The 17,506-nt window shown below is 44.2% G+C and overlaps 1 long non-coding RNA gene across 1 annotated transcript; it reads right to left on the bottom strand.

Annotated features, from left to right (window-relative positions):
• Positions 1 to 785: 785 nt before the first annotated feature.
• On the bottom strand, positions 786 to 5,182 carry LOC146019659 (uncharacterized). Its single transcript, XR_014450644.1, has 3 exons — positions 5,128 to 5,182; positions 3,321 to 3,545; positions 786 to 908 (listed from the first exon to the last, which is right to left on the bottom strand). It is a non-coding gene; the product is annotated as an uncharacterized LOC146019659 (long non-coding RNA).
• Between the last annotated feature and the right edge of the window lie 12,324 nt (positions 5,183 to 17,506).

Genomic DNA, 17,506 nt, shown 5'->3' with positions numbered 1-17,506 from the left:
TCCAGGTGTGAGCTGCCCAGAAAGTGCAGATAGCAGTGAATGGGAAAAAATGTACAGCTCTGCTGATAGGTGGCAGGACTCTTCTATTAGCTGGCACAGGACAGGTCAGGTCTGCTGTCCTAAAGTGAGGACCAGGTCCCTCAGGGAGCGCAGTCCACCCTGCTCTTGGCACTGGACCATTCATCTGACATTGCTCAAAACAGTCTGCAGGGGGGCATCATTTATTCCTGGTCTGGCCCGAAATGGGCGCCTTAATGTTTAGGGGCACCGTGCAATGCCTTTGCTACACCAATGTTAGCTTCACATCTGTGCTGTCTGCACTGCGCCCTTGACCAAGTTCTTTGACTGTTCCACCCCCCTTCCCGCGATGTCTGCACCTATGGCTTGTACTTTGGTACTTCGTGCCTTATACTGGTTGCGTGTCTGCTGTGTGTCTTTTGAAGCCCCGCCCACTGCTCTCATTGCTTCCCGCCCTTCTTCGTACAGCAAATTTGCCCGCATGGCAGCGAATATATGTTTTGCCTAGGGGGCGACACCCACATCATTTGATGGTCATCGCCCTTTATCTCTGCCCATTTTTTTGCCCTAGATCTTTTTGTCTCCAGTATTCCACATAGACTAGTGGAGAATCCACTCATTAATACTGACAGTAATAAACAGAAACACATCAGCGCTCACACATTATGTAGGCGTTCATGATTTTTATTAGTTCTGTGATAATTGGTACAGGCGGTATATCATGGGCGGTATATCATGGGATTTGAGCCCAAAGAGAATGTTTGAATGGAACATGTACTGTATATATGAATATATGTGCTGCTCGGTGGTATACATTTGCACACGTATATAGTGGATTGGATACAATCTCTTTATTGATTGGCCAGGTTCTTTCTTAATCCACTTTTATACTGTAAAAGAAACAAAAAGAACAGGTTAGTGCACATTACAGGCAGCGATATAAAGAAACAGAAAATCTTCAGAAATATTTCAATAATCCATCACAGTTGTACAGTAGCTGTAAACACTTGTTTATGTATAAAGCAGACATAGGACTTTATTCAGGTCGATTCGCTGCGGCTGTTCGTTCGCACGGGGACCGATGTTGTGTTACTGAGCATGCACATTTCTGCACAAGTCGGATCGCTGGGTGCATGCACCCAGGACAGTGGGCGGGGGCAAAGGGGGGCGTGGGGAGGCGGGCAGCTCCATTAGCATATGTGATCGCCCAGCGTTTTATGGGCTTTCCCATGCTAATGAGGTTGTGACGTGGGTGCTGGATGTCAGCTGCCTGCCCACTTCCTTCTGAACGTGCAGGCATATGTATGGGCGCCTCAGAGCACCCTTACATCATTCGATTCTCACCCATGCTGGGAATGGATGTTTATGTAAAACATCCATTCGCAGCCAGTGCGAAGGAACGAGCCTTTGGAATGGTGGGCCGGCGTACCGCCATTCGCAAGGCGGGGTTAGGTTGACTCACAAGGATGCAAATTTGCATTCGAGCGACTCAACCAGAATAATCCCCCTAAATGTCCACCCTGGAACGCCCCCCCCCCCCCCCCCTGCCCAGCAATTTAAAATATTGCATTAGCAGACCCCCACCATCAAACAGGGGTGTGAATTCAGACCTGAACGTACAGGTATGAATCGCCCCCATAACACAAATGTAAGGGTTGTGTCTGCACATGGCAATTATCTTTTGTGAAAATTACCTTTATCTCTACGGAGATAAAAATACGAGAGTGAATCAATAAGTACCTGTGTTTGAAGACAGGTGGCGTTGCTGAGGAAAGTTGGTATTGCTATTGTGTACAACCATCTGTCAAACAACGCCATACTTAATTTCAGATTGATTGATAGGTTCGTTTTTTTCCACCACGACAATGCGCAAGCTCCCTCATCTGGAATTGTTGTGGCCAAATTGCATAAATTGCGCTATGACTTGTTGCCGCATCCACTATACACGCCCGACTTGGCTCCCTGCGACTTCTTTCTGTTCCATAACCTGAAGACTTGGCTCACGGGAAAAAAATTCAGCCCAAATGAGGAGGTCATCCTCGAAACAGAAGATTACGTGAGTTTGACAAAACTTATTTTTTAGACGGTTTAAAGAAATGGCAGGGACGCTGGGAAAAGTGTATTGCCGTGAAAGGAGATTATTCGTCTTCATTCTTACCACAGGTACTTATTGATCCACCCTCGTAATGTCCAGAATGTTTGTTTGTTTGTCTTTTTATTCCGCTATCACTCAAAAACTACTGGATGAATTTGGATGGGGATTCATTATTGTATAAAGGCTCATTTATCAAAAAGTGATAACATTTGATGAGAATGTTGACATTTGTTGCATACAGTATTCTAAATGGAGCTCCAGCCAATCAGCTCCTATCATGTGTTCAACTCCTAACTGTCACATGTTTGAAAAATGTCAGTTGGGAGCTGATTGGCTGGAGCATCATTTATCATACGCAACAAATTCTAGCATTACAGTCATTTTATCACTTGGGGCCCCATCATTTCTAAAAAAATAATGATGGCTGCCTAGGCATGATACTGATTTTATTTTTTGTGATAGGGAACCATAGAGACGTGTTCCTAAGGGTTATTTGCACTGGAATCATAGGCGAGTGCTTGGATGGGCGGGAGCAAATATAAACTCCTAGGGAGTTAGAGACTGCTTCAGCCGCAGACAGAAGTTTGTGGGTTAACAAGTTAGGGAGTTTTAGCCAATTTGGGCTTAGGGGGAGTAGTTAGGGCAGAGCTGAGGGCATTTTCTGTCTAGGGATGCCCATTGGTGCAGTTGTCATCGATGGTTGCCATCGATGGCTATACTGCAACCGGCCATAAACTATATGATGGATGACCATCAATAGTTTTACCTATTGATGGTCATCCATTGTCTTTGACTGACTTGGCCCGGGCCAATCAGAACATGGGGGCGGGGGTTCACGGGTGTCAGGGGCGGAGCTCCGAGATCTGGGCAGGCAGCTGGCGTCCGGTTATGTCAGCCAGGTGCCTGCTTGCATTCAGCGGTTTCCTGGGCGCCTCCAGCATTTTTGCCAGCATGCCTCTTCCACCGAGACAAACCCCACCCCCCCCCCCTGGTGTGATCTCCACGGCATGCGCAAGCCTTCACTTTGGCATTTCAGTTGTCCGTGCCGTTATTTCTAGATAAGTTAGAATGTAACTATTATTATTAGCAAACAAAGTTTAATGTGTGGGGTTGTCACGTGGTCTCATATCTGCCCATAGGAAGCTTGCACTTGTGAGGAGGGTTATAGATCTTAGTTCTGATAATGGCTATGTAAATGTATATTCACCTTTATCTACCCATGCAACGTAGTCCAGCTAATATCAGTGGTGATGTCCATTGTACCCGTATCCATTATTTCTGTAATAGTGGTGAGGACGATTGTACCAGTTTGATCCATAGTACCGAGGTGGGTTATACCAACCTACAGGCCGGTTATAGTAACCTACAGGCCGGTTATAGTAGTTATTTCCGTAAAATATAGGAGCGATCCTTGGTCCTCGACCGCCCAAGCCTGCAACAGAACGGGTGAATTTAGACAATCTGCAACATTATTATTCACTATGGCAGTTAATCATAATAACAACACTAATACTAATAATATTAAGACCAGAATTACTGTAGTACGTTCCAACCTATTTTAATCCTTTACCATTATCCTCATAACATAAATTTCCTTGAATGATTAATGCACCAGGGAATAACATATTTAAATTCTACAGGACCCAATATGACCTAGGGGGATGCACTAACATCCGGCGCCGCACATCGCCCGCTAACGCATCAACAATATTTGCATATGTACCAGGCTTGACAACCGTCCCACATTCAACGTGAGGCTCCCGCTTTTTGCTTGACCCTCCCGCTGCCCCACAAAGCCCCTCATACCTCCTGGTTTCTGGGATACTTTTCGTGAAATTCGTACTGCGCATGCGTGCGTCCGTACTGGCGGGGGTCGGGGCCTGTGTGGGGAAGTCACAGCCGGCCACAGCGGTGTTATGGGTAGCGGTGGCCAGCCGCTGTGCGCACAGGCCAGAAGTCTGTGCATCAGGATCATAGATATCATCTGGCAGTCGGGGCTTCCCTGAGGTTGGGCCCGCCCCCACACTCTGCTCCGTGTTACAGTCACAGACCACTTCCTGCCTCTGCCTCTGCTTTTGCTGCGCTGCCTCCCTCCCTCACCACTAGGGATGGCCATCGTTGCATTTGCCATTGATGGTTGCCATCGATGGCAAAAGTGCAACTAGGCCATCGATAGTGTATAACTATTCAATGGAAGACCATCAATGTTTTTGTATATCGATGGTCATCCATTTTCTGTGATTGAGTGGCCTGTGGGCCAATCAAATTGCGGGGGCGGGGCTTCGTGGGTGTCGGGGGCGGAGCTATGCTCCGTGTCCCGGCATTTTAGAGAAAAAGCAAAAACTAAAGTATTAACTTATGCTTTACATCAATGGTGGGAGACCATCTGGTTCTCCCCCATCGATGGCAAAACTATTCGACATCGGCCATAAACCATCGATAATTTCTAATCATCGATGGACGATGGCCATCCCTACTCACTACTTGGCTGGTTCCCTGCAGGTCCCTGACATGAGCAACAACACAGCCAGGTGAGTGCTGTGTGCACTGAGGAAATGGGGGCTGGTGTATTATGTGTGTGTACTGGGTGTAATATGGGGCTGCTATGTATAATTTAATATGTTGTGTGCAATGTGCTGCATGTACTAGCTGTGTGTAATGTATTATGGTGTTGTGTACATTCTGCTTTGTGCACAGGGTGTAATATGGGGGGAAGCTGCATGTAATATACTATGGTGTTTTGTACAATGTGCTGTGTGTACAGGGTGTAATATGGGGGGGTGTAATATGGGGGTGTAATATGCTTTGTGCAGGTTACTGGCCGGACACAGGTGAGGGGGGAGCGGCGCTGGGCGGCAGGGTCATGCGGAGAAGCCTTCTAGGTTTCTATGGGGTATTGTTGGTGATACCCGGCCAGAAAAGGCTGCACACGGGCCCTCTTCTTCTCTTAAAACGCCCCTGTCAGGAGGTGCATGTAATCCACAGTCCTCCAATGGTGTTTAATGGTCACTCACCAAAATTTATGTTTAGTCCTATGCCAGACATGGTGGTGATGATGTTAATGAATCTGTAAAAAAACAAAAAACATTAATGCTACAAGTTTATATATATAATATAAAATTGTAATATAGCAATTGAAACGTTGATACCACAAAGTCTCTGTGTCCTATTTTTGAAAACCGGGGAGTGCCGCTCTACGATTGGTGGTATATATATATATATATATATATATATATATATAGTTATCACCTACACCTTGACAAAGGGGCATCTGCCCCGAAACGTTGGTCGTTACTTTTTGAAATACAAAACTTTTCACAAATCCCAGGAGTGCCAGTTCTTTCTTCCGTCTATTATCTATATATATATATAACAGGACCGTGCTTACCGGTACTCCACGGGCTTAAGTCCAAAAGCAATCAAAGAATTCAACAGGACACAACTGTCATCGTGCAACGTTTCGGGATCTTTTAATATTATCCCGTCATCAGGCAGTGTACATACAAAATTCAATAATACATACTGACCTATATTTATATATACATACCCTCCAACATCTGAAGGGCAGAAATCGGTACACATTTAGAAAGGGGTGTGGCCACATGTAAGTGGGGGCGTGGTCATGGGTAAATGGGGGCGTGGTCATGCCTCCTTTCAAAATCTGTACTGGGCTTTTTTTTTATTTTTTTTATAACGGGATACTCTTAACTTTAGGAGCACTTTAAGTGCGGTTGGGGCAAATTCCTTTAATGTGATGTGCTGCAGCTCAGTCTTATGACATGTGATGGCTGCTGGCATATTAAATAATGAGGGCACTCAGGAGACTGGTTTCATGCAAAACAAACGATGTATTAACGTGTACACGTTAATACATCGTTTGTTTTGCATGAAACCAGTCTCCTGAGTGCCGTTATTGTTCTTCACTGAACATTGGAATCTCTGTATTATTTCGTTCTGGCACCTGGAGCATGCTGCACTTCTAATCCAGCGAGTGCCGGCAGTTATTGGATCTGTATATATATATATATATATATAAAACATGTGCATTGTTTCTCAATATTCTACATTGTCCAATGCCATGCCCCAATACAACAGCCCAGCATAACCACACAATCAGGGGGTTATTCTGATTCACTCGGAAAGGCACAATCACTCATGGACAAAACCATGCTGCACTGCAGGTGGGGCTGATGTAAAATGTGCAGAGAGAGTTATATTTGGGTGTTTTATTGTTTCTGTGCAGGGTAAGTACTGGCTGCTTTATATTTACACTGCAATATAGATATCAGTTTGAAGTACACACACCACCCAAATCTAACTCTCTCTGCACAAGCACGGCCCCATCGCATGCCTTAATTAGTGGTATGCGATGGTATGTGATGGGACCCCGATTTTCGGGTCCTAAGAGCCGTACTGTACAATTTTAAAATCGCATCGCATACCATTAAAATGGTATGCGATGCGATCGATGCAATCAAAACGATGATTTAATTGTACAAGCACCCTGATGGGTGATTAGTGTGTTATATGCACCCCCATCGTTAACGCCACCGCCACTATCAACGGCAACCCGAAGCGTGGCGAGCGCAGCGAGCCCGCGAGGGGTGGCGGTACGCGTCCTCCGACCTTTTCATAACCCCACTATCCACGTCGGCATGGAGTTGATTTTATATAGTGTGGCGAGCCCGAAGCGTGGCGAGCGGACGCGTAATACATGTGAAGTTATCCACGTCCGCTCGCCACGCTTCGGGCTCGGTGGCTCGCTGCGCTCGCCACACTATGGACACAAGTACCAAAGGTAGTTCTATCTGTAGCGAAATGTAGTATCCAAAATACATTTGTAATGTTCAAATATTTATTTCTATTCATTTGTATCACTCATTGGGGCAGATGTATTAAGCCTTAACAAGAGATAAATGCACGGGTGATAAAGAGAGATAAACATCCAGCCAATCAGCTCCTTACTGACTTTTTTTCAAACACAGCCTGTAACATGGCAGTTAGCAGGTGATTGGCTGGGCGTTTATCTCTCTTTATCACCCGTGCATTTATCTCTTGTTAAGGTTTAATACATCTGCTCCATTATACTTTATGTAATCATTGACACATTTATTTCATAATATTTGTATTACATACTGTACTGAAGTTTTAAATTATTTTTTAATTTACTGCTTATATATTACCAATATTGATAGCTTCATGGAGATGTGGTACTTCACCACCTCTGCCTATAAATGCTTATAAATATAGTGTACTGTACATCTGTAGCTGTAGCTAATTGCAGATCAGACATCTGTGGCCAAATGTAATAGTCTCCGAGTTCGGCGGCGATGGGGAGTGCCGGTGGAACGCAAAAGTTTTTTTAGAGGGGCAATCATTTACGAGCAAAACCTTGGTATTGCCCATTTAGTACTATTATTATTATTATTATTATTATTATTATTATTGTTAGCATTTATTTGTATGGCGCCACAAGGGTTCCACAGCGCCTAGCAATACAAAAATGAGCAAATAATACAAATAACGATTTACAGTAAATGACAATTTAGGGTAAATATGGATAGTTGCATTAAGGGACAGGACACTGAAGCAGTTATTAGAGTGGCAGAGATATAAATATATATATATTCTAAGAAAGGCATATGAGGAGAGAGGGCCCTGCTCGTGAGAGCTTACATTCTAAAGGGGAGGGGAAGACAGACTGTACTGACGCAGAAGGGATAGAAAATAAATGAGCATAAACAAAAGTTTAGGTAGCGTTAGATTCCCTCTGGCTAGAGCCATTTCTTAAATCACAGGGATTAAATCATTTGAGAACTGCTGTTTCTATGGATACTTCCCATCCGTATAAACAACAGTGATTTAATCCCTGTGATTTAAGAAATGTCTCTAGCCAGAGAAAACTAACGCTGTAGAAATACAGTGTCCATTATTCAATATGGGCCAGTTTTTACATTTTTCTGAAGACGGGCTACAATATTGCTGGAGAGGGACTCTGAGATCCCTCTCTGGCAGATGGCCTGAGTGCGCATTTAACATAATAGGTGCAAAAGCATAGCACACGTCCTTCCACATAGCGATAAGAAAATAGAGAAGTACCTGAGAATGGGGAAAAGAAATTGCTGACAGCGTCCTATGATCTGATAATACCAGTTTAGTTATATTATACAATCAAAAACTACAACAAGTGGCTCAGTTTTGATCAGGTTGGGTAGAAAACTATATTGAACTATTCCATGTCTGTCATCCACATAACACAATGCAGGGAAAGCATACAACAAACAGTTCTCCATTCTACCCCTCAAAAATTACTATAAAAAAATCTTGCTCACAATTTAGTTACTTGTAAAGTTTTTTATATTGAAGACAGAAAATGACACGTTACAAAAACATGTGTGAAGGTAGGAATAAAACGGTACATGTTACATACCAGATGCTGGATCCTTTCAGTGGAGTCACAGTGATTATTATTATTTAGGGACAAGTTGGCTGCTTTTATATAAGTACTAGAACAGGGAGGAGACGGATTTCCCTGGGCAGGGATTACTATGTCCACCTTTGTCATCAACATTACATATTACAGTATTTTGCTATTCATAGTTAACCGTCAACTTTCTTAACAAATATAAAGACATGAAATTCCTTGTGTGTGATACATCTGTATATTTATAGACCAGGAACATCCTCAACAGAGCAGCCTTTAGCTTCAGGGAGATAATCCAGCATATCTCTGACAAGTCTGTGACACTCTGTCCCAGCATGCTTTGCTGCCACCCTTTCCATCATAAAAGTTATGAATTTTTTTTTTTAAGTAACCCATATAAATTTCAGAAGTGGGTACTTAGAGGGGCAGAGAGTAAAGTTATTAGCTGCTAGTTGAAAACATGTCAAAATGACGGCTTCTGCAATGTAATTGCACTTTGAGCTGTGACAATTTTGACTAACACTGCTCCTACCTCCAATGCGTTGAGTGGCCTCTGGTAGTCACTGGTAGTACTTCCCCTCATAGAGGTGAGGAGTAGTTAGCGATAGATAGATAGATAGATAGATAGATAGATAGATAGATAGATAGAATATATATAGTACAGGGTTGCCTACCTGACCCTCTCCTTCAGGCAGAGAATACTCTGTTCCTGGACTTCCGTGGTAATGTATGATTGCCATCACCTGTGGGGAGCTAGGTAATTGATAAGAAAGGTGTTTCACCACAGGTGATGGCAATCATACATTACCAGGGAAGTCCAGGAGCATTTTCTCCCTGAAGGAGAGGGTCAGATTGGCAACCCTGATATAGTAGGAAGTCAGCAGGAAAAGTGCTTGATGGCAGGTATGTGCCACTGAGACTGCTGATGTCAGTGGCATAAATCCCAGACAGGGTTGAAATGGGTGGTACGGTCCAGGTTTTGGTATGCTTGTGTTGGTTTGCTACTAGCCATTCCCATACTACACACCACTGAGCTGGGAGTTCAGGTGCAGTTCTGAAGTTGATTAATAGGGGAAGCTGCCTGTGAGCAGTGTTGGGACTGTGTGTGTTGAAGAAAGCAAGCCAGAGAGAGAGCTAGGGCTGCTTGGGTCTGACTGGGACCTGCTAATACAGAGACAGGGTGAGTCCCTTGGTCTATGCCTGCCGGTTCTGAAGCTGAAAGAGCAGATACTTTGTGTTCAATTTGAATGGAAATAAGTTTAGTTTTTGTCGCTGCTGAAGAAAAGCTGGGTTTGTTTTGGACTTAATGTTCTGCTGAAAAGCCTCCTGTTAATTTGCTGATTAATAAAACCCTGTCTTGCTGCAACCTATTTCATTTGAGCCTACCTGTCTTGGAGCCAAGATCAACAGAAATGATAAAACCCACCCACTGCTGTATCTCCTCTGTCAATCAGGAAGAATCGTTTGCTATTGTGCGATGTGAGCATAGAACCCGTCCTGCACAGGAACCGCCCCATCAGGGGACACTGTGGTTTGAATCGCTTATGCAAATGGTTTGATGCAAATGGGGGGAGTGGACGTTCGGTCAGGCGGCAGTTGGCGTTTACCTGTTCGGTAGGCTGCTAACATAGGCAGCCTAGTGTACAGGCCTGAATCAGGACAGTTATTCCTTGAAAAACTTTCCAGTGTCGTGAGACTGTGGATATAATCTAAATGAGCAATTAAAACTGTCAAATGAGGCTGATACCAAGCATTACTGCAGCGTATGTATTTTTTTTTTATAGCACGTGTGAATGGAGACGTATCATTAATATGCAAATTCCCACTTCACCTCGGAGTGACCGGGACTGTACTGTTGACGTCATCTTCAGCAGTCACATAATAATTACAGGACAATTACAGTCACTGCACCATTTATTTTTAATTATACAGTATCTTATAAAATATTTACTATTTATATATATATATATATATATATATATATATATATATATATATATAACCAATCCAAAGTAATGGCACTCCGGAGGCAAGAAATCAGCAGATAAAAGCGTGTATTGGAAACAAGCTTTCGGGGTTTAATCCCCTTTGTCAGGATACACTACAGCCGGCAGACTTGTAGTATCTATATATATATATATATATATATATATATATATATATATATATATATATATATATATATATATATATATAAGTCCAATGAAAGAGGCACACGGTGTATAATTGCTGAAAAAAGTGTATTAGGGCATAGCGTATCTAGCGCTTTCGGGGATGCCTCCCCGTCCTCGGGATCACAGCCCTAAGCAAAGAAGTAAACTTTTGCTTAGGGCTGTGATCCTGAGGACGGAGAGGCATCCCCGAAAGCGCTAGATACGCTATGCCCTAATACACTTTTTTCAGCAATTATACACCGTGTGCCTCTTTCATTGGACTGTTGCATGAAGCTATTTGGAGTGCACCGGGCCGTTGTGTGTTGGTCATTGGGAGTGCCGGCATAGAAGTACCTATATATATATATATATATTAAAAGAAAAGATGGGTACTCCAATGGTGCATTACCACTTAAAAAATACTATTTTATTCAGTAAAAGACCTATAACAAAGGGTGAGGTCACGTACCGCAGACAGCGGCTCAGAATTGCCGCAATTTTACAGAGTGGAATGGTACACAGTACCTATCAACCATTGGATCGGTTACACTCTCTCAAGCTCCAGAGTCACACTGATGCTAGGCCCCGCCCCTTTGCATTTCGTCACACCGGGCTTTGTATATTTTTTCATTTTACCTATTTATTTGCAGGTTTCTTGCAGATAAAACTTGGAGGATTATTATTTAATTTAGGAAGAGTTTGGAACCCCGTGTGTTCTGGGCCGCAATCTGAATTTTATTTTCAGCTATATAGAAAGGAAAGACAATATAAGGTGCTAGAGTCTACCGTGCACACCAACAATTAATGGTGCAATCATATTTACACAGTGAATAAGTTTGGTATTTATAGACATAGCTTTAGTATCCAAAAAAGAGTTGCGTGCAACACCCTTGTGCCAAACTAGAAAAACAACAACAGATATCCTGAAGTAGGCTTTAAAATTCCTATGGGTTGATGTGAGACTGCTTGCATCCCCACACATTAACATAATTTGCTAATCATAACTAACCTAACCTACTTGACTATAAATAATGACACAGTAAAATCGGTCAGCCGTTGTTTATTTTACACACTTTAAATAAGTATGGTGGCAGCGCTTTACAGAGTATAGTTGAACATTCACATCAGTCCCTGCCCCAGTGGAGCTTACAATCTACAGTATAAGAAAGAATGGCCAGATGATCACATCATAATACAGATCTTCTGTCCATGACATGCCATTAACGCGTCCCATTGGCAGGGGCTTAGTGAGGGTGGAGCATGAGCCGTGCACCCCAAAATCTGACCGCTCGCTGTCTCCTCTGTCCTGGCTCCTGCGCCGCCTGGCCATGGCTCACAATATCAGTTGCATGAGCCACGGCCGGGCGGCACAGGAGTCAGTACACAAACCAGGTCTGTCCGCTGCTATTTTCAAGTCTCCCGCTAGACCACGAGCCAATAGGAGCTGCATTGGTGGCAGCAGGATTTTACCCTCCCCTTGCCAACAAGCAATTTCAGCCCCCCTTGGCAACGAGCAATTTCAGTCCCCCTTGGTAATGAGCAATTTCAGTCCCCCTTGGTAATGAGCAATTTCAGTCCCCCTTGAGAACAAACTATATTAGTCCCCCTTGGCATCAAGCATGAAGCCCCCTGGCATCGAGCATGAAGCCCCTTGGCATCGAGCATGAAGCCCCTAGCAATGAGCATGTAGGTAAGTGGCACTTATGTGTCAAATGTGTAATGGGCATTAGGGTGTGTTATATAGTATGTAATGGGAATCATGATGTGTGGCACAATGTGTAATGGGCATTACTGTTTGTTATATAGTATGTAATGGGCATCATGTGTGGCCTTCTGTGTAATTGGCATTACGACATGTGGCTTTATGTGTAATGGGTATTACGAAGTTCGCTGCAATGGGCATTACGGTGTGTGGTATAATGTGGAATGCCACGCCCCATGCCTTCTTTCCATTAGGCCAGGCACCCTTTTCACCGCACAAGAGCCCCACCTACTACTAATCGGGGAGAGGGGGTGCGAAACATGTCCTTACTCCGGCCACCATGGCACCTAGCTCCACCACTGCCCATTGGCCACGTCAATAGAGTGCTGAGGCCTCAACCCTCCCCCCCCCAATATACCATAATAGTCCTGGCCAGACAGCTAATGCCCCTGTCCCCAATTATGGAAGGTCACACTAGATCAGTGTACCGGAAAGAGAGCGCACCTCCATGAAGCAGCACAATAGGCAGTTTACTGAAGTTCTTTCCCACCACAGATAGGTTTACAAACACCAACCGGCAAAGATAAAAGAAAAAGGTTGGGGAACCAATGGAGGGAGGGCGGGTGGGGAATCTGATGAAAAGCCACAAAATTACCAAAGCTCCGCCTTAGCTACTCCTCTAAGCCTCATTCCCAAAAAACTCCCTAGTTTATTATGTCACAAACTCCTGTGTGAGGCTTCCACAATCTCTCATTCCTTCCATATTTTCTTTCTCCCATCCGATTGCTCATTCTTCAATACATTTAAATATAAAAAATGAATTATAAAAGTAACAGTATAGTTTTTATTATTCAATCATTTAATAATAGTTTGAGTTCCAGTCAATGGATAGACAGTGTCTAGTTAGACAGTCAATGGGTCAACCCCATATAGTCCCCATGCAATTGGTCAACATCATCAAAAGGTCGACAGATTCCAAAGGGTGACAAGATAACTGTTGACATATAGATGGTCGATACAAGGTATTTTTTAATTTATCCTTTTTTTTGCTTCATTTACTGTCCAAGCGGACTATGATTGGGAAGAGTAACCTGTGGGGAGCGGTAGCAGACTGTAGAACCTTGCCTGAATCATGGTGAGCATTTTCTCCAAGGAGGCTTATAGAAGCCTATGGGCTTCATTTCACATCCTGTCGCCCCATGCCGCACCGCCCGTGCCAGCCCCCCTTCCCTGCTGTCCGGGAAGCCTCCTCGTCTGCTGCCCGGACCAAGTGACCTCCTCCTCCCTAGCAACCCAGACTTCTGGGTGCAGGGAGGAGGAGAGGGAACATGGCATCTGCAGGGACTCTCTCAGCCGACGCCGGCCGCTTCGCAAACAGCGGCTCTTTTCGCAAGAGCTGCCCTTTGTGATACTAATGCATACAGTATGCAATTAGTGTAATTGCTATAAAATTTGTAATCAGTTTTGTAATCATACATTCCAGCCTAATAATTTCACACACATACAATACATTTTGTAAAATACAATGAAAGAAAAATAAAATGTAAACACTCAATCCAGAGGATCGCCTTGTTGATTTTGCCTTGTAAATGATTGCCGCTATAATTATACCGGCCATCTTGTAGAAATTCCCCAAACATCCTGCACCATCCGAGTTATCACATTTTGGGGTGCCGGACGGGGTCCCGACAGTCATTTACCCAACGTCGGGATCCCGACTGTCAAAACGCTGACAGCCGGGTGCCCGACGGCCACCGGCTATTCTCCCTCATGGGGGTCCATGACCCTCATAGAGGTAGAATAGAATAGGTGGCGAGCATAGCTACTGGGATGCTTTATGTAATTATATATGCCACTACAATGCCCCCTGTATTGTGTAGAGGACAGAAACATGCTACCTGTACTGTAGAGAGGCCACACAAATGCTCTATGTATTGTCCAGAGGTCACATGAATACTGTATCAAAGTTACCAGAGTGATCTAATATGTTACAGATGCTCCTAGCATGCTCTGTCTTTATTGTGACCACTCCATGTATCGTGAAGAGACCAGGAAGATACTGTTTGTATATGCAGAGGCCACCAGGAAGGTGTCTGCATTCTATAGAGGTCACCAGTATGCTCTCTGTAATTCATAGAGATCACTAGGAAAGTCTGTCCTAGGACCATTGAGCCTTCACTTGTAGTCCAAAGAGCCTTCCTGCTCTATCAGAATAGTTTGCTATATAGCTTGTAACTCAGATATATGCCTCATTGAAGTGTATGTTAATGGCAATGTATGGCTGCTTTTGAAGGTTAGAGGGTCATCTACATCTTAGGGACATACATGGACCATTATGTCCCAAAAGTGTATCAACTTGCACAAGAGTGCTCTGTGTATTGTAGGATCACCAGGATGATTTCTCCATCTATCACTAGTCACATGAGGCTGCAGGTAAACAATGGACTAATGCGTGTCAGAGGATTGGGTGTGGTCACCTCATTGAGATTGTTACCCAAAGATGCCAGGAGGCACAGTCACAATGATGAGATCAGAATGTCAACTCTGCCAGTTTCTAGCAACCATCAATAACAGTTAAGTATTTGTGTAATACTTTATGTTCTAAATAGCAAACCCACAACATTTTAATCTGATCAATTCCATTGGTTCTGAATGGTATAGTGAGAGAGATACTAACCCCTTTTTGTGCCAGTTGGTCTGCTTGCTGTCTATGTCCATGTCCTTGCCTCTCTGTGGTGGTGTGAAAGGGGAAGCAACAAGAGCACTACAGAGAGAAGATTCAGAGCAAGAAATGAAACACTCCCCCAATGCACATTATGGCATTGGGCCAAATGTAACCGTCCTCCTAGTTACCAGAGGTGCAGGATTTTGAGTGAGTCTGCCTGTTTTTTTAAAGCAGCAATAATGTAAAGGGCAAAACCAGGTTGGTTTTGCCTTTTAAATGATTCTTACTCTAAAAGCATGGGCATACAGATGTAGCCGCCTTCAGCCTTGCTGCTAGCTAGGGGGATCTGGCTAGCGCCGGCGGAGGGCGGCGATGTGCGTGCCGGAGAACAGGGACATGCGAAAGGCTCACTCGCTCGCACGTCCCTTTCAGTAAGGCAGCGGGGAGCGGAGACCGAAGGCTGGGATGGGAGATGGTCAGGGAGCAGGGGCAGGCTGGGACACAGCGGGCAGGAGCGGGGAGATGGGTGGAGGGTTGCTACATCTGCCGGGAGAATGGGGTGCACAAGCCCCTTTCTGTTGGAGGATGGCGGCTGGCAGGGGATGGCGGATGAGAGCCATCTGCTCTCTAATGAGAGCAGCTCCATCTGTACTCTCAAAAAAATCCTGTACCTCTGGAAACTCAGAGGTGTTTGCATTTAGCCCAACATCTTTTAAATACTGGCCAATACAAGACCATGTGACACAGGGGTCTAACCGCAGTGTTGGTGGGTAGGTGCACAAGAGACATTATAAAAGGAAGATGAGAGGTTGTTGGTACGGACTTGCACATAGCAGAGCTGGGAATGCTGTTAAGTTGAGGTGTGTGTGGCTGAGCGGAGGATCTCCCCGGAGGTTTGCATCGGTCATCAAACAGACCTGGAGAAATTGTGAATGGTGAAGTTTGGTGGTTTGCTGTTAAATGTATGTTCAGGGTAGAGGGTCAGGGTTCCCAATGCCAATTAGTGGCTAGGCAATAGGCTTGGGGTGTGGGAGCTATGCTAGGGACCTCTGGAGTGTTGTACCAATTTGTGAATCATGTGTATGGCCTGCTGAGAAACCTGCTATGTTGTAACCTGTGAATTGCCAAGCTGACAAACCTGTTGTCTACCTGCTACAAATAAAGAAACAACTTTTTTTTTAATCCAGTGTATGTGAGCTTTGTCACAATATATACTTAAAGAGGACTGAGCCTTATAACAGGGCCCACAACAAAAATCTTGGGGTCCGGTACATATCTCCTGAAAATTATGAAAATGGGGGCCGTGGCACTAAGCCAAACCCATTTCCCAGAAGCCCAGCCTACCCAATCGATAGCTCGGCTCCTTTCGGACCGGCTGCGCATTCAACGCAGCAGGTCCCGATTTTGGGGCTTCAAATGTTGGGAGGTATGGTATCCTATTTGGGCCTATATATGGAGGGACTGTGCTGAGCGATCTGAGCAATGTAGGTAACTCTGATCGCTCAGCACACAGCATTTCACAGCGATGTATCAGGGGTGTGTGCAGAGCGATCTGTCAAGGCCAGTGTTCTCCGGTGAGAACACTGTCCCTGACTGGCGTTCTGACTAGATTTATCCAGCATGCAGGATCTAAATCGCCTGACAATAACAACGTGTGGGACCGCACAACACTATCACCCCTACACACGGAGCGATGTAGGGTAATTTTTTAAGTGATCTTATCAGATCGCTTAGAAAATAGGCTTAAATCACCCCGTGTGTGGATTTATGCTGGCCACACATCAGACCAACTTTCCTCCAACCATCCAACTAGTTTGTTGGATGGAATAAAAACCTGGTACTGGATGGGAGCAAAGGTAGTTTGTAATTAAGTCATTTGTTTCCAAATCGGAAAATGGACAACAATTGTACTGTAGTTGGACCTATTTGATTTAAACAATTTCACTGAATGTTTTTGTCCATTCTCCTGAGTTTGTGAGCAAATTGCTTATTGGCATTTGCCCCCATACAGTACCAGATTTTCAGTCCAACCAACCAACTAGTTGGATGGTTGGAGGAAAGTTGGTCTGATGTGTGGCCAGCATAAGGTATCATTTGCATGGGGATGATTATTTTCTGATTATCTGTAATTATCCATAATCTTTATTGTGTGAAACGTCCTATCATTTGTACTCTGATACTTATTTCTGGCCTACACTATTGCTATATTTAATTATCTGGATATGACGTCCTTAGTTGCTAAATTACTAATAATTAATTTGCCAGACTATTCTACCTATTAATCTTCACTAATATGACACCTTCCTAGGCCTAATTTCCTTAACTGTTACCACACTTCTACAAGTCTACAAACAGGTACTTTCGTAACTGGTGGGGCGCCTGTATGAGTGGTTAAGCCAGCTGCAATCAGAGAAGGGATTGTCAGTCCCTATGTAAACACTGGAAAAAG

The sequence above is a fragment of the Crinia signifera genome, chromosome 7 (genome assembly GCF_055691185.1).
Source record: "Crinia signifera chromosome 7, ASM5569118v1, whole genome shotgun sequence".
Lineage (NCBI taxonomy): Eukaryota > Metazoa > Chordata > Amphibia > Anura > Myobatrachidae > Crinia > Crinia signifera.
The sequence above is the reverse complement of the archived record's forward strand: the minus strand, read 5'-3'. Positions and strand labels throughout refer to the sequence as shown.